At 55.5% G+C, this 20,738-nt stretch overlaps 1 pseudogene; it reads right to left on the bottom strand.

Annotated features, from left to right (window-relative positions):
- Positions 1 to 4,129, bottom strand: part of LOC137468026 (zinc finger protein 420-like) — a 46,072-nt pseudogene extending 41,943 nt beyond the window's left edge.
- Between the last annotated feature and the right edge of the window lie 16,609 nt (positions 4,130 to 20,738).

Below are 20,738 nucleotides of genomic sequence, written 5' to 3'. Positions count from 1 at the left end.
GCCGCAGCCTCCCCCAGAGGATGTTCCACGAGATCGACCCCAGAGCCTGACACAGGGCCATGGGGGGCGGGACAGGGGACAGGGACCCCCCGGCAGCGTCCCCATGTCCCCCAGGGCCAGAGCCTGGCCCAGGGCTCCTTCACCCTGTTACCAACGAGGGCTTGAGAGCGCTGAAAAAATCCCCGGCAAGGGAGCAGCAAAAACCAGATTTAATATTGAGCAACAGCACCACAAAGTTCCTTGGCAAGAGTCACTCTGCTCCTGACTGGACACTTCAGGCACACCAAGGAAACAAAGCAACAACAAAACCAAACAGAATCCAGGCAATCAAACCAGAAATGAACCGAGAACTGTCCCTGTGAGAGTGTGAGACACAAGGAAATGAGGGCAAGGATAAAAGGAATACAGGCCCAAGAGCTTACAGAGCTCAAACTTAACAGAACTTGACTTATACCTTAACCTTAACTTCCACCTTCAACTTCACAATTTAGCGAAAGAACAGGACTTTACAATATTTAACTGAACTTATAACCTATGACTTTGCAATTTCACTGAGAAATAACATTTAACAATATACAACTTGGCTTTTATTTTAAACCTAACAACTTAGCAAAGAACAACTCTTAGCACAAATTAACTTAGCTTAGACCTTGTGATTCAACCCTACTGACAGGCCTGACTGGCTCAGCTATCCAAGGCACTCAGACCCCTCAGAGAGCAGCATTTCTGCCACATTTCCCGAGCACAGGCACTCCTGTGTGCACACAGACACAAAGAGTCAGTGCAAGGCACCTGTGAGAAATTCCCCTGAGGGCAGGGAAATGCTCCCTGCCGATGCTTTGGCATCTCCCCAGCGGGGGAAGGGTTGAGCCTGGAGGAGTGGGGGGATCGGCCCAGGCTCCCTCGTTGTTGGGGATCCCCGAGTGCAGCAAACGGGAGAGTTCCCGGCTCGGAGAGGCCCCACTCCGAGGGAGTCGTTGGCCCAGGAGAGCTCCAAGGGGCTCCTTTTGGAGCGCTGTCTGTAGGGCCCCAAGAGAGGGGCTTCAGTGCCAGCAATGTTTCATCCTGGCCGCACTTGGCATCCACAGCTTTCTTTGGCAAGGTGAGAACAGGGCTGTTGTGCCACTGAGGGAACAAAAACACTTCCCGGGGCTGCTCCTAAAGCCACCAGGAGCTGGTTGGGCAGCAGCAGTGCCTGGAGCAGACAGTGTTTGTGATGAGCTCCAAGGAGCTGAGCCCAGGGGCTGTTGGCCAAGGCCGAGGCCCAGCGAGCATTTCTCAGCTGGCAGGGCGGCCGGAGAAGGTGGAGGCGGGGGAATAATTCACGCCCTCAGTGTGCTCCCAGTCGCTCCCAGTATTTCCATGTCCGTGCCCCAAGTGCTGCTCCCAGCCCTGATCCCTGGGGATGGGAATGTCCCGCTCCCTTGCCGGGGCAGGGTCACACCTGAGCCAGGTGTGCAGGGCAGGCCCTTGCCCTGACCCCCAGCACTGTCCCAGCTGCAGGATCTGCTTCCCACCGGCCTCTTCCTCCTGCGGCCCCGAGCCCAGCTTGGTGCTGAACAAAGGGGCTGGGCCGGGGCCATCCCCCGGTGGGGGCTGCACACCCCCCTGCCCCCTCCCCAAATTCCCTCTGGGGGAGCAGGAGCTGGGGCTGGAGCCCTGTGGGGAGGGACAAGGGGGTGACAATGGGATGGGGGGTGTCACACACGCTCTGGGGGGACACACACGGCCCCGGGGACCCCCCCATATCTTCTGCAGAGCCAGGGCGATGAACCCCAACATGGAGCCACTGACCTCTGGCAGTATCTTGAGGGTGGGGTCTGGTGGCAGCTTTGGGAGTCTGGGGGAGTCACAACCACCCAAAAACGCCCTCCCAGCCCCACAGCCACTCCCAGACTCCTCAAACCACCCCACAGCTCCCAGCCAGGACCCCCCCCCCTGAACTACTCCCTGCAAGATAAATGACCCCAAGAACCACCAAAACCCGTTTCCATCTCCCCCAGGACCCACCCAAATTCTCTGCAAGCCACACAGCCCTGTCAGGGACCCAAATCTCCCTCATAGACCCTGCCAAGCCCCCTCCCAGCACCACAAATGCCCACAGGATTGACAGAAGCCCTTCCCAGTCCCCCCAGGAGCCCCTAAACTCCCACCTCCCATGGCACTGACCAGGAACAGGGCACGAAGCTCTTCCCACAGCTGAGGCATTTGCAGGGCTTCCCCTACCAATGCCTCCGTTGGTGTTGGGTCAAGGTAGAGCTCCTGGAGAAGCTCTTCGCACACTGGGGACACTCGTAGGGCCTCTCCCCAGTGTGGATGAGCCGGTGGGTGACGAGGTGGGACTTTTGTTAGAAGCCCTTCCTACAGCTGGGGCAGCGGAAAGGCCTCTCCTGCGTGTGAATCCGCTGATGTACAAGGAGACTTGAACTGGTCTGAAACCTCTTCTGACACTGGGCACACTCATAGGGCCTCTCCCCAGTGTGGATCATTTGGTGGATGATCAGCTGGGACTTTTGGCTGAAGGTCATCCCACATTCCCCACACTTGTATGGTCTTTCCCCAGTGTGGATCCTCTGGTCACTGATCAAGGGGGACCGCTGGCTGAAGCTCTTCCCACATTCCCCCCACTCATAGGGCTGTTCCCCAGTGTGGATCCTCTGGTGGCAGATCAAGTGGGATCTGTAGCTGAAGCTCATCCCACATTCCCCACACTCGTAGGGCCTCTCCCAGGTGTGGATGCGCTGGTGGGTGACGAGGTGGGACTTTTGTTTGAAGCCCTTCCCACAGTTAGGGCAGCGGAAAGGCCTCTCCTCCGTGTGAATCCGCTGGTGCCTGAGGAGACTGGAGCTGGTCTGAAACCTCTTCTGACACTGGGGACACTCGTAGGGCCTCTCCCCAGTCTGCATGCCTTGGTGGATGACGAGGTGGGAGCTGCAGCTGAAGCCCTTCCCACACTCCCCACACTCGTAGGGCCATTCCCCGGTGTGGATCATCTGGAGCTGGATCAGGTGGGAGCTCTGCCTGAAGCTCTTCCCACACTCCAAGCACTTGTAGGGCTTCTCCCCATGGTGAACCTGCTCATGGCCCACCAGCCTCGAGCTCTGGCTGAAGCTCTGTCCACCTTCCTGGCACAGGATGCCAGGGCTTTTTGGGCTCCCGGGGTCCCTTCTCCACTCCCTCTCTGCTTTGGGCTGCAGGGGCTCCAAGGAGTCCCCCCTGCCACTCCCTCTCTGCTTTGGGCTGCAGGGGCTCCAAGGAGTCCTCACTGCCCCTCTCCAGGCTGATGAGGGTCCCGCCAATGACGGCGCTCCCCCCTCTCTGGGCTCCCCACTTTGGGCTCCTGGGGGACACAGGGCTCTGCTCCTCCAGGCTGCCTCTGCCGGCAGCTGCCACAGGGACCCCCCAGTGTCTCCCCAAGGGGCCTTTTCCGCTCAGCTTTGCAGTTCTTCATTCTCCAAACATCCCCCCAAAAAACCCAACCCAGGGACCCCCCCAGGATATCTGGGCCGAGCTCCCCATCCCTGGTCACCCATGGGATGAGGGGGTGATGGTCCCAGGGGGGCTGCGAATTCAGGGACCTCATGATTCCTTTTTCTTTCCCTGATCCTCCTTTGTCCCTCCTCTTCCTCTTCGTCCCATGCCTCCTCTTCCCTCCCTCCTCCTCCTCCCCCAGGAGCAGCGACACCCTTGGTGCCCCGTTCCCGTAGCTCTGGCAGCCCGAGGCAGGAGCAGGGATGGAGCCGGGACAGGTCGGGATGGGCAGCGCGGGGCTCTCGGCTGCTCCCACCCGCAGGGGGCGGGGGGAACCCGGCCCGGGCAAAAGGAGATGCACACTGGGAAAACTGGGGGCTGCGCATCAAACTGGGCCTTGCTGGGGACCCTGCCAGGGGACTGCCAGCCCTTGGGGCTCCTCTCGGGAGATCCGGGAGGGGGGAACGCAGAGAGGGCTGGGGGATCCCAGGAATGGCAGCACTGGGAGTGACTTTTTTATACTAGGATCGTACTGGGATCATACTGGGAGCAGCTGGGCCCATGCTGGGGCAGACTGCGGTCACACCGAGGGAGACTGGGATCATACTGGGATCACACTGGGACAGAGTAGGAGCCTGCAGCGGGCAACTGAGACCATGCTGCCGCAAATAGGATACACTGGGAGTGACTGGGATCATTCTGAGTTTGACTGGGAGCAACTGTGAGCAACCGGGATCATGCTATGAGCAAGTGGGAGGAACTGGGAGTCACTGGGTGCATGCTGGGGGTGACTGGAAACAACTGGGCTTTTACTGGGATACACTGGGATCATGCTGGAGGTGACAGGGATCATATTGGCAGTGAGTGCAACTACACTGAGGCTGAGTGGGAGTGGTGGTGAACAAATGGGATCATGCTGGAAGGAACTGGGAGTGACTGGGAGTATGCTGGAAGGAACTGGGGTACACTGGGAGAGACTGGGAGTGACTGGAACAAAAGTGAGGGCGAAAGGGAGCAACTGGAACCATGTGGGGCACAACTGGTTCATACTGGCAGTGACTGGGAGCACACTGGGCTCATCTCTGGACCATACTGGGAAGGACTGGACTAATATTGGGAGTGTCTGAGACTGACTGGGAAAACACCAGGCACATCATCCCCCATACTGGGTGTGACTGGGACCAACTAGGAACACACTGGATGAAAGTGGGAGCAATAGGGACTGTGCTCGTGTAAATTGTATCATAATGAGGAATGACTGGCAGCAACTGGGCTCCTGCTGGGAGCAGCCCCTGGCGGCCCCGGGAGCCCCGCACCCCTTTCCCGGCCATGCCGCCCCTCCAGCCCCAGCACCCCCCATTGCCGGGGTGCCGGCACTGCCAGGGGTCCCCCCCTCTCGGGGTCCCCGCTGGGGCTTCTGGGGCTCTTCTCTCTCGGGGCTCCCGCTCAGGGCAGCCGCGGCTCTCCTGGGGCTCCCCAAAACCGGTGTCCCCCCGCCGGGGCTCTGCTGCCTCACCGCCCACCAGGACCCCCGAAAAACACCTCCCGGGTACCCCCCAATGTCCCCCCGAGGACCAGCTGCGGCTCGGCTTTGGAGCCCTGCCAGCTCCAAACATCCCCCCAAAAAAGTCCCAAACCCAGGGAGCCCCGGGATATTTGGGCCGAGCTCCCCCTCCCCGGGCACCTGTGGGATGGGGGCGATGCTCCCGGGGTGCTGCGAGCTCAGGCAGCGCCAGGGCCACGCGATTCCTTCTCTCCTCTCCTCCGGCTGCTCCCTGCTGCCGCTGCGCCTCTTCCTCCCTCCCTCCTCCTCCTCCTCCGCTCCCGAAGCCCCCGCAGCCGCGGGAGGGGCGGGGATGGAGCCGGGACAGGTCGGAACGCAGAGAGGGCTGGGGGAGATGCCAGGAGTGGCAGTGACTGGGCTGTCCTGGGATCATACTGGGAGCGGCTCCTGGGGGACCGAGTTCTACTGGGATCATACTGGGATCGTACTGGGAGTGAGGAGGAGCAGCGCGATGGCTCCAGCGCTGGGGCTGGGCGCGCTCCTGGGGCCCCGGGGGGGCAGCGAGAGGTGAGGGGGACCCCCGGCACCGGGACTCTTTGGTCGCCCATTCCGGAGCACCGAGGGGCCCCTGAACCCCCATTCCCGAGCGCCGCCATCCCCCCGCACACCCCCATTCCCGGCCTGGGTTCCACCCCGCACCCCCTTATCCGGCACCGGCAACCCCCGCACCCCTTTCCCGGCCATGCCGCCTCTCCCAGCCCCCCGAGCCCCCTTTTCCTTCACCCAGAGACCCCCTGGACCCCTATTCCTGCCTTTCCCAGTGCCCAGCCCCTCCTTTCCTCAACACCGAGGACACCCGGGACCCCTATTCCCAGCCAGCCTGGGTTTTCCCACCTTTTGCAGGGAATGGGGACACCGGGGACCCTTGGAGTCCCCTTTCCTGACGATAGTGACACAATTAGGCTCGCCCAAACGCCTCCTTGATCTCCCCTAAGCCCCCAGTGGGGATTCCTGGGAGTTCCCCTGTGTTTACCCTTTCCCAGGACTTTGGGGGTCCCCCCGACCTGTCCGTGCACCCCTAGATTTCTTCCACAGCCCCCTGTGATGGTGGGGGTGGGGGCCGAGTGCTGGCGCCCCCCTGCCTGCAGCAGATCCAGCGGGGAGGGGAGTTTGGGGGGGTCCCTGAGTATTTGGGGTCCCCTGGGTTTTGGGGTGACCCCCGGGCCCCCCAGAATCTCCCTGAACACGCTGACACTGCCCGTGCGCATTGAGAAGGTTCATACCCGTCACGGGGTCCCAGCTCTGTCATCAGCATTGCCCATGAACCCCCAAACCCTCCCGGGAACCCCCAAATCCCCCGGGACACCCAGACCTCCCCGGGACCCCAAAATCATCCCTGGGCCCTCCAAAAACTCCCCAAGACCACAAAAACCCCACACAGACACCCCCCAAACCATCCCAGGACATCAAAATTCCCACAAGACCTCCCAGCACCCCCAGACACCCCTGAGAAGGTTCTTACATGGCAGAGGGTCCTTATCTCTGTCACCGGCAGGTACCCCAAACCAGCCTTGGGTTTCCCCTGGGATCGCCCAATCCCCCCCTTTGGGAATCCTGAAAACCCCCCTGGGAACCCCCAAAAATCCACCGGGACCCCAAAAACCCTGGATATAGACAAAACCCCCGTCAGGAATTCATCATGAAATTTATACCCAGCATGGGATCCCCATCACCATTATCGGCATCACCCGGATACCTCCAGATCCTCTTGGGATCCTGTGCCTGATGCAAATGGAAAGAGAACTGGGGTGTGAAAAATAAAGCTTGTTTCTTTTCAGAAAAACAGCAATGAAAACACAGAACACATTTACATTGTAAGAATATTTGTAACAACAACAATCTATAGAACGTATATACCTAAGAACATATGTTATGGTTTGACGCTGGCGCGATGCCAGCGCTCCCATGAAAATGCACTTTTTAAAATAATTGCTATGAGATGTGATCAGGAACAGAGCGGAGCAGGCTCAAGCTTAATAACAAAGAAAAGAACTTTATTAAACTACTACTACTATAAAAACACAGACACTCAATCCTGGACAAAGACCTTCCAAAACACTCTTCCTCCTCCCAACTAATTCCCACCTAATTTCCAAATGGAACCACAGTGAGACACCACCCGGGATCCTGATCAAGTTGCCACCCTTCAGATATTCAAATACTCAATCTTTCAAGGGAGACAGGAGTCTCCCCTGTGCCACAGACCCCCCAGGAAACACAATTGCCACCCTTGTGTTTCCATGTCACACATGGCAACTGCCCGGAGAAAATCTGCCGTGGTGAAACTCTCCTCTCCATGTCACAGTGCTCTCACCACCGTGCATGGACAGACTGCTCATAGGGCTCCTTTAAGGATGCTTTGCCATGGACCAAAAGAGACAACAGTTCAGTTTCTCATTGCGGGACTACAGTCCCCCCCATTTTCCCCTGGGGCTGAGGGTCCAAGAACAGAGGTCTTCTTCTCCTCTTCTTCTTCCTTGAAGATAGAGGGCTTCTCCACACTTTCTCCAACTCTCCTCTGTTCTCTCTAATCCTCTGCTGGTAATCACTAATACAAGTCTCTTGGCTCACCAAGGCACCCCCCTAAGTGCAGCTTCTGTTAGGAGAATTTGGTTCAGTCTATGGCTAACAAGAAAAGTCCAGCCACAAGCCACTCCATCATCTCCTTCCAACTCAAGAATTTCTTCTTCCATCATCTCGGATCCCAGACTGTCTCTCTTCTACTTCAAATCAAGGAGGAGTAATATTTTACAAAGCCTTCATTTCTCAGGAAAGGGTTAAAAGCTCAGACTCCCTGGACGGCTGATATCTCTGCCCAGCACCCGATTCCCAAGGCCAAGGCTGGGCACCTTCCCCCACCCCTTCTCCTCCGCGCCGGCAAAGTAACAGGTGCCGTCTGGACTCTCTGTCTCTTCCCTCTTGGCGGGGGGAACGACAAAGGCACCTCTGCTTCTCTCCACCCTTCTGTCCACAGGAGCTGGCTCGGTTCCAGTCCTTCAGCCCCCTCGGCTCACCTCGACCAGACCGCATGGCTTCCCCTCCCTCACCCAGCCCCATGGCTGGGCAGGGGAGGTCTGCACTGCACCCTGACCAGAACCAAAGAGAGCGAGCTCTTGGGAGTTCCTGCTTTTAACCCCGTGTTCTCAGAGGCGTATCCACGCCTTTAGTGGCCACTTAAGGTGCCAATATCCAAACTTGACTACTGATTGGTTTGACCCAACTTCCTGAAAGAATTCACTTCCATGTCAAACCACAACAGCATAACCAACAAAAGTCAATGAAACATATTTACAGAAGACAAAAAGAAGCCCTGAAACCTATGGCCTAAAGACAACAACAAACTCTACAACGTATGTACAAAAGGGTGGCGTCTCTGTCCGGGATCTCCATCGGTCCTTGAGGAAAAGCAAGAGGCACAGTCACTCCAATCAGGCAGAGAGGGCTCTTCCATGTGCCCCCAGGCTGGCCCAGCAAGCGCAGCACAGGCTGGGGATGGCCACCAGAACCCAATGCACCGGGTCCCACATCCCTGAGCAGGGACCACCCAGCCCAGTCCCAGCCTGGCAGCAGGGGACCCGCTCTGCCTGTGGGGACCACATGCCTGTCCTGCTGCTGGGATTGCTCTTCATCCCAAGATCATGGCCTCTTCCTCATCTTTTTCATCAATGTCCATGTCCTCAAGGTACTCTTCCATTTCCACGTCCATCTCCTCTTCCACATCTACCTCCATCTCTTCCTCTCCAGTCTCTTCTTCATCCACTTCCATCTCCTCCTCCGTATCCATCTGCATGTCCACCTCCATCTCTTCCTCTCCACTCTCTTCTCCATCCACTTCCATCTTCTCCTCTGTATCAATCTCCATGTCCACTTCCATTGCATCGTCTCCACTCTCTTCTCCATCCACTTCCATCTTCTCCTCTCTATCAGCCTGCACGTCCACCTCCATCTCGTCCTCTCTCTCTGTGACAGCCTGCAGAGATAGCTACACCTCAGAGTGGGGTCCCTGTCCCACCCCATCCCCACAGAACTCCAGCCCAGCCGGGCAGCCGGGGGGTGTCCACCTCCATGGAATGGCACCGTACCTTCCTCAGGACAAATGTGAGCATCCTGCAGGGACGGATGACAAAATCCAGGCAACAGAGAGCTTTCAGGACTGATGGGAGTATCAGGGCGCAGGTGACGAGAAGGGTGACAGGGAGCATGGTGAAGGGTGAGCTGGCACGAGGGCTGGCACAGGGTGGGCTGACACAAGGGCCAGTGGTTGTGTTGTGCTCTTTGCTGGACGCTGGAAGTTCCTGCTGGAACATCACATCTGTGACATCACAGTGGATCTAAAGAGCATCTTGTCCCAAGATGAGCAATCTTTCCCAGCCCATGCTGCTCACAGCCCTGTTGCCAAGGATGGGGCATCCACAGCCTGGGCCAGTGCCTCAGCAGCCTCAGTGTAAAAGAGCAGCTTCCTCAGATCCAACTTCAGTCAGCCTCCTGCAGTTGAAAGCCATCCCCCCTTGTCCTGTTGCCACGGGCCCGGCTGAACACTGTCCCCGTCTTTCCTGTGGGACCCTTCCAGTCCTGCAGAGCTGCAGGGAGGCCTTCCCAGTGTCTCCTCTTTCCAGGCTGAGCATCCCCAGCCCCACTTGGACGGCAGTCAGGTAGATCAGGGGGAGTCAAGGCTGAAGTCAAACAGCATCAGGAACTGGGAGGTGGAAGCTTTAGGCCCAGGTTTGCCTCTATAATAACAGTGGAGGGGAAGATGGTGGGACACTGGCTCTGTTCTAACCGGTGAATATTTTCTTTTTTTTTTTTTCCCCTTCTTTTCTGTCATGCTGATGCAGGTGTTGCTGTTTGCAAGGAAGCTTGGTACAATATCCATTGTCTTCTCCATTTGTGAAACACCGAGCAGAGTCTGGGCAGGCTGATGATGCAGAGCAAAACCTGCAAATACAGCGGTGATCCTGAGCCTGGAGGGTGCAGCTAAACCCGGCCAAAAATAATTTCTGGAAAGTCAAGCCTGGTTTACATTTTCTTGAATTTGGCTATTCCTGAACCGGGGGAGGGGGCTTTCTGGGGAGGGGGTACCACAGGGGTTCCCCTCCCCCATTTTTGGGGGGTCTCCCATGGTGCCCCCTCCCCAAAAAGCTCCGCGGGCCCCCTGAAGTGGCTCCTGTTCCACCGGCTGGTGCCCCCTGATCCAGGACGGCCCCCGGTGAGTCTGGGAGGCTCAGGGGGGATTTTGGGGGGATTTTGGCGGCATGTATGGGCTTTGGGGGATTTTGTTGGGAGATTAGGGGGAATTATTGGATTTTGGAGAGAATTACTTGGTTTGTGGGGTTATGGGGGTTTTGTGGGTTTTGAGGATTTTGGATTTTGGGGATTTTTTTAGGGTTTTGGGGTGGTTATTTTTTGGGGGGTTTATTGAAATTTTTGGGCTTTTTTTTTTTTTTTTTTAGTTTTTTTTTTTTTTTTTGTGGGTTCCATTGGGATTTTGTGGGATTCTTTGGTGTTTAGGAGTTTTTAATTGGGATTTTTGGGGGATTTTGGGGGGGTTTTAGTGGAATTTTAGGGGGCTTTGGAGTTGTCCCAGGGTGTGGGGAAGAGCTGAGAGGCACCAAAGTCTTATTTAAACCCCTGAACGTCCCAATAAACCCCATGAAATTGCAATTAAATTCAACAAATTCCCATTAGAACACCCTCGAATCCCAATAAAAGCCCACAAAATCCCAATTAAACCCCACAAATCCCCGCGAATAATGTCTCCAAAACCACAAGAAGCCCCACAAAATACTCACGAGACCCAAAGAAATCTCGACAACAACCTAAAAAAAACCTACAAAACCCCCCCAAATCCCCACTAAAATTCCTAACAAACCCAATTCCCCAAAGAATCCCACTAAATGCCCCCACAATTCCAATAAATTGCCTCCAAATCCCCTAAAAATCCCAATAAAACCCAGAAATAATTCCAGAGGATCCCACAAAATCCCCACAAAATCCCAGTAAAACCTTCCAAAATTCTAAAGAAAACACAAAAAATTTCAATTAACCCCCAAATACCCCCAGGAAAAAAACTTCTCACTCAAAGCACCAATAAAACCCCTCAAACTCCAAACTCCCCAAAATCCCCCAACTGCCTCCAAACCCAATAACTCTCCCCAAAAACCCCAACAATTCCCCGTAAACCCCCAACACAATTCCCCAAAGCCCAAAAAAGCCCCAGATGCCCAAACCCCTCCCGAGCTCTCCCTGGTCCCTCCCGGTCCTGCCCAGGCCCGTCCGGGGCTGCGGCCAAAACTGCCCGGAGCGGACGCGGAGGTCCCGGAGCGACCCCGGAGCCGATCCCGGGCTCGGCCTCGGGCTCGGCCCCTTTGGGGGATTTTGGGCCGAACCGGGCAGGTTTAGGGTGGGCTTCAGATCCCTTGCGGGGATCCCGAGCCTTTTCGGGTGGATTTTCAGCCCCTGTGGCTGATTTGAGGCCGAATCTGGTGGGGTTTAGGGGGGATTTCAGACCCCTTTGGATGATTTTAGGCCCATGGGGGTGGGGCTGGGGCCCATTTGGGTGAGTTTAGGAAAAACTGGGCCCATATGGGTGAATCCTAATCCTGTGTGGGTGATTTTAGGTCCCTTTTTTGGGTATTTTGGGCCCGTTTAAGTACGGTTTTTTGCTTCTTTGGGCAATTTTAGCTTGAACCAAGCCTTTTTAGGGTGATTTTAGGTCTTCTTGTGTTGGTGTCAGGGACATTTTGGTGATTTTAGATAACTTTGGATGATTTTAGGCTGGACCAGATACTTTCAGGGTGGATTTTAGTCACATTTGAAAGATTTACGGGTGATGTTAAGCCATTTCTTGAGGGTTATAAAACACTTGGGGCAGTTTTAAGCCCCTTTGGTTGGATTTTAGAGCCCTCTGGATACTTTTAATCAATTTGGTTGATGTCAGGCTGAACCATGTGGATGTAGGCTGCATTTGATGCCCTTTTGGGTGATTTTGGGTCAAACCGGGCTTTTTTTAGGACAGCGCGTCCCCTTGGCCCCGCTCCTTTCCCCTCACGGTTCCGCCCTTTCCTCGCCCCCTTTCCCTTCACGGTTCAGGATCCCGGAGCGGGGGAGGAGGAGGAGGGAGGGAGGAAGAGGCGCAGCGGCAGCAGGGAGCAGCCGGAGGAGAGGAGAGAAGGAATCGCGTGGCCCTGGTGCTGCCTGAGCTCGCAGCACCCCGGGAGCATCGCCCCCATCCCGCAGGTGCCCGGGGAGGGGGAGCTCGGCCCAAATATCCCGGGGCTCCCTGGGTTTGGGGTTTTTTTTGGGTGGGATGTTTGGAGCTGGCAGGGCTCCAAAGCCGAGCCGCAGCTGGCCCTCGGGGGGACATCGGGGGGTCCCCGGGAGGTGTTTTTCGGGGGTCCCGGTGGGCGGTGAGGGCAGCAGAGCCCCGGTGGGGGGACACCGGTTTTGGAGAGCCCCAGGAGAGCCGCGGCTGCCCTGAGCGGGAGCCCAGAGAGAGGAGAGCCCCAGAAGCCCCACCAGGGACCCCGAGAGGGGGGGACCCCTGGCAGTGCCGGCACCCCGGCAATGGGGGGTGCTGGGACTGGAGGGGCGGCATGGCCGGGAAAGGGGTGCGGGGCTCCCGGGGCGCCAGGGGCTGCTCCCAGCAGGAGCCCAGATGCTGCCAGTCATTCCCCGTTATGATACAATTTGCCCCCAGCACTGTTCCCGTTGTTCCCAGTGCCATCCAGTGTTTTCCCAGTTCTCCCAGCTGCCCCTAGAATAGTCCCAGTCACTCCCAGTAAGATCCCAGTATGAGTCCAGTATGATCCCAGTCTCTCGCAGCAGGGCCCCAGTCACTCACCCTTGTCCCCAGTTGCCCCCAGCGTGGTCCCAGTTGCCCCCAGCACATTCCCAGTGGCTCCATATGTGTCTCAGTCCTAGTGCAATGATGGGGAATACCAAATGCACTTGAGGTATCACGTACGGTTAACACAAAAGCTGTGGCTATTTTTGTGATGGGGTCATAGGTAAAGTTCACTAGGTTCCACCGGGATTGGAATTCCTTTTCAAAATCAGCAGCACTGTCCCAAACTATTTTCCGAATCTCAGTAGGAAAAGTGCCTTCTTCACCTTCTCTTATAATCGAGGCAGCAACCGACTGCATCCATAATTGAGCCTGGATACAGCTGAGAGCTAAAGAAAGGTTCTTTTGTGTGGCACCGAGTGCATCAATTACCAATTTGTGATCATTTACGCTCGCTTCCTCCCAACTTGGTAATATGTTTGATAGCAAGCACTGATGTCTTCCCAAGGCCAGTAAGGACGACTGCAGTGGTTGTTGGAATTTGGTCAAATCTAGTGGTGGCAGACAATGTATTCATTAATACTTCTGAATCAATGCTATTTAGAATTCCCAATCCTGTTCCCACAGCACCGGTTATGTCTCTTAGCATCCGTCTTTTAGAAGGGTTCCGCTGTCGCAACCAGGTCGTCCAATCCTGAAAAGAAGTTTACAAAAAAGGTGAACAAGCTGGCTGAATTTCTGAGACATTTTTTTTTGCATCAGCAATTTGACTTGTTTGAGAGACCACGCTGGATTAAAGAATATTTGTTGTTGACCTGTTTTCCTGATTATGTATGGTCCAATTCCAAAAATTTTCAGGCCAAGCGTAACTGGTGGTTGGGTGGTAGGTGTCCCAACATTAACATCAAGTTCTCCCCAGGATTTAAATCAATACTTTAAACTTAAAAAAAAAAAAAAAAAGCCATTCAGTATTTTTAGACCAAAGCCAAAATTCTTCTAGAGTTTGTGTTAATGTGAAATTGTGCCAGTCCTGTACGCTTGGGTGCGTACAAACCTTTTTGTGCTTCAAAAGATCCTTTTACTTTTTTTCTGCATGCTACCACAATTATTTCAGACCACTCAGCTGGTTTCTGCCCAGGGGGTTGTGGCAGGATGCAGAAAACTATCACCAGTTTTATCATGGTTTAGGTGGTCTTCATGTCCCTCGGAGTTCTTCCGTAAAAATAAACACAACAGAATCCTGCCCCCGAGAGGCAGAAAAGTTAGAATGATGGAATTATCCAGCATGTATTGATGCGATGCTCTTTCCCTAGAGCACCAGAGGCTTCCCATGCATATTTATTCAGAGGGGGTGTTAGCACAAGTGGTACTAGCCCTAGAGTAAGGGAGGTCCAGCAGAACAGGTTGGCCAGGGTAATGTGCTGGATTGTTGGGATCATTTGGTGCACAGCAGAGGAGTCAGAGTAGATACAGACAAGAGAGGTATTCTGTGCCTCACGCTGGGAAACACTCCAAACAGCTATCAGCTCCCCAGCCTGAGCACTGCTTTCTCCCCCAGTAATAACTAGTTCACCAGAGGAAATGTGGGGGGCTGCTGCCCTGTATCTCCACACCTTCCCCTCTCGTTTTGCAGAGGCATCAGTGAACCAAGAATTTGCTGATTGTTCAGGGGAGAAAGGAGGGGCTACTTTGATTCCAGAGGCAGGTTTGTCATTGCTGCTATCCAAGCTCTCAGTTGCATCATCAGGAGCACACAGCAGCCTGGAGGGTGAGGAATGCTGGATCTGTACCACTGTGTGCTCATCCTTCACCTTAATGTGGATCTGCCCCCAAAGTGGCCATGTATCACTTTTACAGTTCTCCTGTTGGCTATATCTTGGAGCAGCTGTTATATGTGGCTTTTCATGGTGATCCTGTGGGAAGCAGCCATTTGCCTGCTGTGATATCCTCACAACTAATACTAACTCCTCATTCTCTTTGGTTTTATTCGGTTTTTTTATCTATTTGTTTGATTGGTTTGCGTGGGTTTGTTTGTTTGGGTTTTTGTCTGTTTTGGTTTGAGCTTTATGTTTGCTTTTTTATGAATGACTGGTGAAGTTGGCATAGCCAAAATCAAGAAAATGTAAACCAGGCTTGACTTTCCAGAAATTATTTTTGGCCGGGTTTAGCTGCATCCTCCAGTCTCAGGATCACCGGTGTATTTGAAGGTTTTGCTCTGCATCATCAGCCTGCCCAGACTCTGCTCAGTGTTTCACAAATGGAGAAGACAATGGATATTGTGCCAAGCTTCCTTGCAAACAGCAACACCTGCATCAGCATGACAGAAAAGAAGGAAAAAAAAAAAAAAAGAAAATATTCACCGGTTAGAACAGAGCCAGTGTCCCACCATCTTCCCCTCCACTGTTATTATAGAGGCAAACCTGGGCCTAAAGCTTCCACCTCTCAGTTCCTGATGCTGTTTGACTTCAGCCTTGACTCCCCCTGATCTACCTGACTGCTGTCCAAGTGGGGCTGGGGATGCTCAGCCTGGAAAGAGGAGACACTGGGGAGGCCTCCCTGCAGCTCTGCAGGACTGGAAGGGTCCCAAAGGAAAGACGGGGACAGTGTTCAGCCGGGCCCGTGGCAACAGGACAAGGGGGGATGGCTTTCAACTGCAGGAGGCTGACTGAAGTTGGATCTGAGGAAGCTGCTCTTTTACACTGAGGCTGCTGAGGCACTGGCCCAGGCTGTGGATGCCCCATCCTTGGCAACAGGGCTGTGAGCAGCATGGGCTGGGAAAGATTGCTCAGCTTGGAACAAGATGCTCTTTAGATCCACTGTGATGTCACAGATGTGATGTTCCAGCAGGAACTTCCAGCATCCAGCACAGAGCACAACACAACCACTGGCCCTTGTGTCAGCCCACCCTGTGCCAGCCCTCGTGCCAGCTCACCCTTCACCATGCTCCCTGTCACCCTTCTCGTCACCTGCACCCTGATGCTCCCATCAGTCCTGAAAGCTCTCTGTTGCCTGGATTTTGTCATCCGTCCCTGCAGGATGCTCACATTTGTCCTGAGGAAGGTACGGTGCCATTCCATGGAGGTGGACACCCCCCGGCTGCCCGGCTGGGCTGGAGTTCTGTGGGGATGGGGTGGGACAGGGACCCCACTCTGAGGTGTAGCTATCTCTGCAGGCTGTCACAGAGAGAGAGGACGAGATGGAGGTGGATGTGCAGGCTGATAGAGAGGAGAAGATGGAAGTGGATGGAGAAGAGAGTGGAGACGATGCAATGGAAGTGGACATGGAGATTGATACAGAGGAGAAGATGGAAGTGGATGGAGAAGAGAGTGGAGAGGAAGAGATGGAGGTGGACATGCAGATGGATACGGAGGAGGATATGGAAGTGGATGAAGAAGAGACTGGAGAGGAAGAGATGGAGGTGGACATGCAGATGGATACGGAGGAGGAGATGGAAGTGGATGGAGAAGAGACTGGAGAGGAAGAGATGGAGGTAGATGTGGAAGAGGAGATGGACGTGGAAATGGAAGAGTACCTTGAGGACATGGACATTGATGAAAAAGATGAGGAAGAGGCCATGATCTTGGGATGAAGACCAATCCCAGCAGCAGGACAGGCATGTGGTCCCCACAGGCAGAGTGGGTCCCCTGCTGCCAGGCTGGGACTGGGCTGGGTGGTCCCTGCTCAGGGATGTGGGACCCGGTGCATTGGGTTCTGGTGGCCATCCCCAGCCTGTGCTGCGCTTGCTGGGCCAGCCTGGGGGCACATGGAAGAGCCCTCTCTGCCTGATTGGAGTGACTGTGCCTCTTGCTTTTCCTCAAGGACCGATGGAGATCCCGGACAGAGACGCCACCCTTTTGTACATACGTTGTAGAGTTTGTTGTTGTCTTTAGGCCATAGGTTTCAGGGCTTCTTTTTGTCTTCTGTAAATACGTTTCATTGACTTTTGTTGGATATGCTGTTGTGGTTTGACATGGAAGTGAATTCTTTCAGGAAGTTGGGTCAAACCAATCAGTAGTCAAGTTTGGATATTGGCACCTTAAGTGGCCACTAAAGGTGTGGATACGCCTCTGAGAACACAGGGGGTTAAAAGCAGGAACTCCCAAGAGCTCGCTCTCTTTGGTTCCGGTCAGGGTGCAGTGCAGATCTCCCCTGCCCAGCCATGGGGCTGGGTGGGGGAGGGGAAGCCATGCGGCCTGGTCGAGGTGAGCCGAGGGGGCTGAAGGACTGGAACCGAGCCAGCTCCTGTGGACAGAAGGGTGGAGAGAAGCAGAGATGCCTTTGTCGTTCCCCCCGCCAAGAGGGAAGAGACAGAGAGTCCAGACGGCACCTGTAACATTGTCGGCGCGGAGGAGAAGGAGAGGGGGGGGAATGCACCCAGCCTTGGCCTTGGGAATCGGCTGCTGGGCAGAGATATCAGCCGTCCAGGGAGTCTCAGCTTTTAACCCTTTCCTGAGAAATGAAGGCTTTGTAAAATATTACTCCTCCTTGATTTGAAGTAGAAGAGAGACAGTGTGGGATCCGAGATGATGGAAGAAGAAATTCTTGAGTTGGAAGGAGATGATGGAGTGGCTTGTGGCTGGACTTTTCTTGTTAGCCATAGACTGAACCAAATTCTCCTGACAGAAGCTGCACTTAGGGGGGTGGTTTGGTGAGCCAAGAGACTTGTATTAGTGATTACCAGCAGAGGATTAGAGAGAACAGAGGAGAGTTGGAGAAAGTGTGGAGAAGCCCTCTATCTTCAAGGAAGAAGAAGAGGAGAAGAAGACCTCTGTTCTTGGACCCTCAGCCCCAGGGGAAAATGGGGGGGACTGTAGTCCCGCAATGAGAAACTGAACTGTTGTCTCTTTTGGTCCATGGCAAAGCATCCTTAAAGGAGCCCTATGAGCAGTCTGTCCATGCACGGTGGTGAGAGCACTGTGACATGGAGAGGAGAGTTTCACCACGGCAGATTTTCTCCGGGCAGTTGCCATGTGTGACATGGAAACACAAGGGTGGCAATTGTGTTTCCTGGGGGGTCTGTGGCACAGGGGAGACTCCTGTCTCCCTTGAAAGATTGAGTATTTGAATATCTGAAGGGTGGCAACTTGATCAGGATCCCGGGTGGTGTCTCACTGTGGTTCCATTTGGAAATTAGGTGGGAATTAGTTGGGAGGAGGAAGAGTGTTTTGGAACGTCTTCGTCCAGGATTGAGTGTCTGTGTTTTTATAGTAGTAGTAGTTTAATAAAGTTCTTTTCTTTGTTATTAAGCTTGAGCCTGCTCTGCTCTGTTCCTGATCACATCTCACAGCAATTATTTTAAAAAGTGCATTTTCATGGGAGCGCTGGCATCGCGCCAGCGTCAAACCATAACATATGTGCTTAGGTATATACGTTCTATAGATTGTTGTTGTTACAAATATTCTTACAATGTAAATGTGTTCTGTGTTTTCATTGCTGTTTTTCTGAAAAGAAACAAGCTTTATTTTTCACACCCCAGTTCTCTTTCCATTTGCATCAGGCACAGGATCCCGAGAGGATCTGGGGGTACCCGGGTGATGCCGATGATGGTGATGGGGATCCCGTGTTGGGTATAAATTTCATGATGAATTCCTGGGGGGGGTTTTGTCTATATCCAGGGTTTTTGCGGTCCCGGTGGATTTTTGGGGGTTCCCAGGGGGGTTTTCAGGATTCCCAAAGGGAGGGATCGGGCGATCCCAGGGGAAACCCAAGGCTGGTTTGGGGTACCTGCCGGTGACAGAGATGGGGACCCTCTGCCATGTAAGAACCTTCTCAGGGGCATCTGGGGGTGCTGGGAGGTCTTGTGGGAATTTTGATGTCCTGGGATGGTTTGGGGGGTGTCTGTGTGGGGTTTTTGCGGTCTTGGGGAGTTTTTGGAGGGCCCAGGGATGATTTTGGGGTCCCGGGGAGGTCGGGGTGTCCCGGGGGATTTGGGGGTTCCCGGGAGGGTTTGGGGGTTCATGGGCAATGCTGATGACAGAGCTGGGACCCCGTGCCGGGTATGAACCTTCTCACTACGCACGGGCAATGTCAGCGTGTTCAGGGAGATCCTGGGGGGCCCGGGGGTCACCCCAAAACCCAGGGGACCCCAAATGCTCAGGAATCCCCCCCAAACTCCCCTCCCCGCTGGATCTGCTGCAGGCAGGGGGGTGCCAGCATTCGGCCCCTACCCCCACCATCACAGGGGGCTGTGGAAGAAATCTGGGGGTGCACGGACAGGTCGGGGGGACCCCCAAAGTCCTGGGAAAGGGGGAACACAGGGGAACTCCCAGGAATCCCCACTGGGGGCTTAGGGGAGATCAAGGAGGAGTTTGGGTGAGCTTAATTGTGTCACCATCGTCAGGAAAGGGGACTCCAAGGGTCCCCGGTGTCCCCATTCCCTGCAAAAGGTGGGAAAACCCGGGCTGGCTGGGAATAGGGGTCCCAGGTGTCCTCGGTGTTGAGGAAAGGAGTGTCTGGGCGCTGGGAAAGGCAGGAATAGGGGTCCAGGGGGTCTCTGGGTGAAAGAAAAGGGGGCTCTGGGGGTTGGGAGAGGCGGCATAGCCGGGAAAGGGGTGCGGGGGTTGCCGGTGCCGGATAAAGGGGGTGCGGGGTGGAATCCCGGCCGGGAATGGGGGTGTGTGGGGGGATGGTGGTGCCCGGGAATGGGGGTTCAGGGGCCCCTCGGTGCTCCGGAATGGGCGACCAAGGAGTCCCGGTGCCCGGGGTCCCCCTCACCTCTCGCTGCCCCCCCGGGGCCCCAGGAACGCCCCCAGCCCCAGCGCTGGAGCCATCGCGCTGCTCCTCCTCACTCCCAGTACGATGCCAGTATGATCCCAGTAGAGCTCGGTCACCCAGGAGCCGCTCCCAGTATGATCCCAGGACAGCCCAGTCACTGCCACTCCTCGCATCCCCCCCAGCCCTCTCTGCGTTCCGACCTGTCCCAGCTCCATCCCCGCCCCTCCCGCGGCTGCGGGGGCTTCGGGAGCGGGGGAGGAGGAGGAGGGAGGGAGGAAGAGGCACAGCAACAGCAGGGAGCAGCCGGAGGAGAGGAGAGAAGGAATCGCGTGGCCCTGGCGCTGCCTGAGCTCGCAGCACCCCGGGAGCATCGCCCCCATCCCGCAGGTGCCCGGGGAGGGGGACCTCGGCCCAAATATCCCGGGGCTCCCTGGGTTTGGGTTTTTTTGGGGGGGATGTTTGGAGCTGGTAGGGCTCCAAAACCGAGCCGCAGCTGGCCCTCGGGGGGACATCGGTGGATCCCCGGGAGGTGTTTTCCGGGGGACCCGGTGGGCGGTGAGGGCAGCAGAGCCCCGGCAGGGGGACACCGGTTTTGGGGAGCCCCAGGAGAGCCGTGGCTGCCCTGAGCGGGAGCACAGAGAGAGGAGAGCCCCAGAAGCCCCAGCGGGGACCCCGAGAGGGGGGGACCCCTGGCAGTGCCGGCACCCCGGCAATGGGGGGTGCTGGGGCTGGAGTGGCGGCATGGCCGGGAAAGGGGTGCGGGGCTCCTGGGGCGCCAGGGGCTGCTCCCAGCAGGAGCCCAGTTGCTCCCAGTCATTCCCCGTTATGATACAATTTACACGAGCACAGTCCCTGTTGCTCCCACTTTCATCCAGTGTGTTCCCAGTTGCTCCCAGTCACACCCAGTATGGGGGATGATGTGCCTGGTGTTTTCCCAGTCAGTCTCAGACACTCCCAATATTAGTCCAGTCCTTCCCAGTATGGTCCAGAGATGAGACCAGTGTGCTCCCAGTCACTGCCAGTATGAACCAGTTGTGCCCCACATGGTTCCAGTTGCTCCCTTTCGCCCTCACTTTTGTTCCAGTCACTCCCAGTCTCTCCCAGTGTACCCCAGTTCCTTCCAGCATACTCCCAGTCACTCCCAGTTCCTTCCAGCATGATCCCATTTTGTTCACCACCACTCCCACTCAGGCTTAGTGTAGTTGC

Source organism: Anomalospiza imberbis, unplaced genomic scaffold (assembly GCF_031753505.1).
Source record: "Anomalospiza imberbis isolate Cuckoo-Finch-1a 21T00152 unplaced genomic scaffold, ASM3175350v1 scaffold_98, whole genome shotgun sequence".
Classification (NCBI taxonomy): domain Eukaryota; kingdom Metazoa; phylum Chordata; class Aves; order Passeriformes; family Viduidae; genus Anomalospiza; species Anomalospiza imberbis.
The sequence above is the reverse complement of the archived record's forward strand: the minus strand, read 5'-3'. Positions and strand labels throughout refer to the sequence as shown.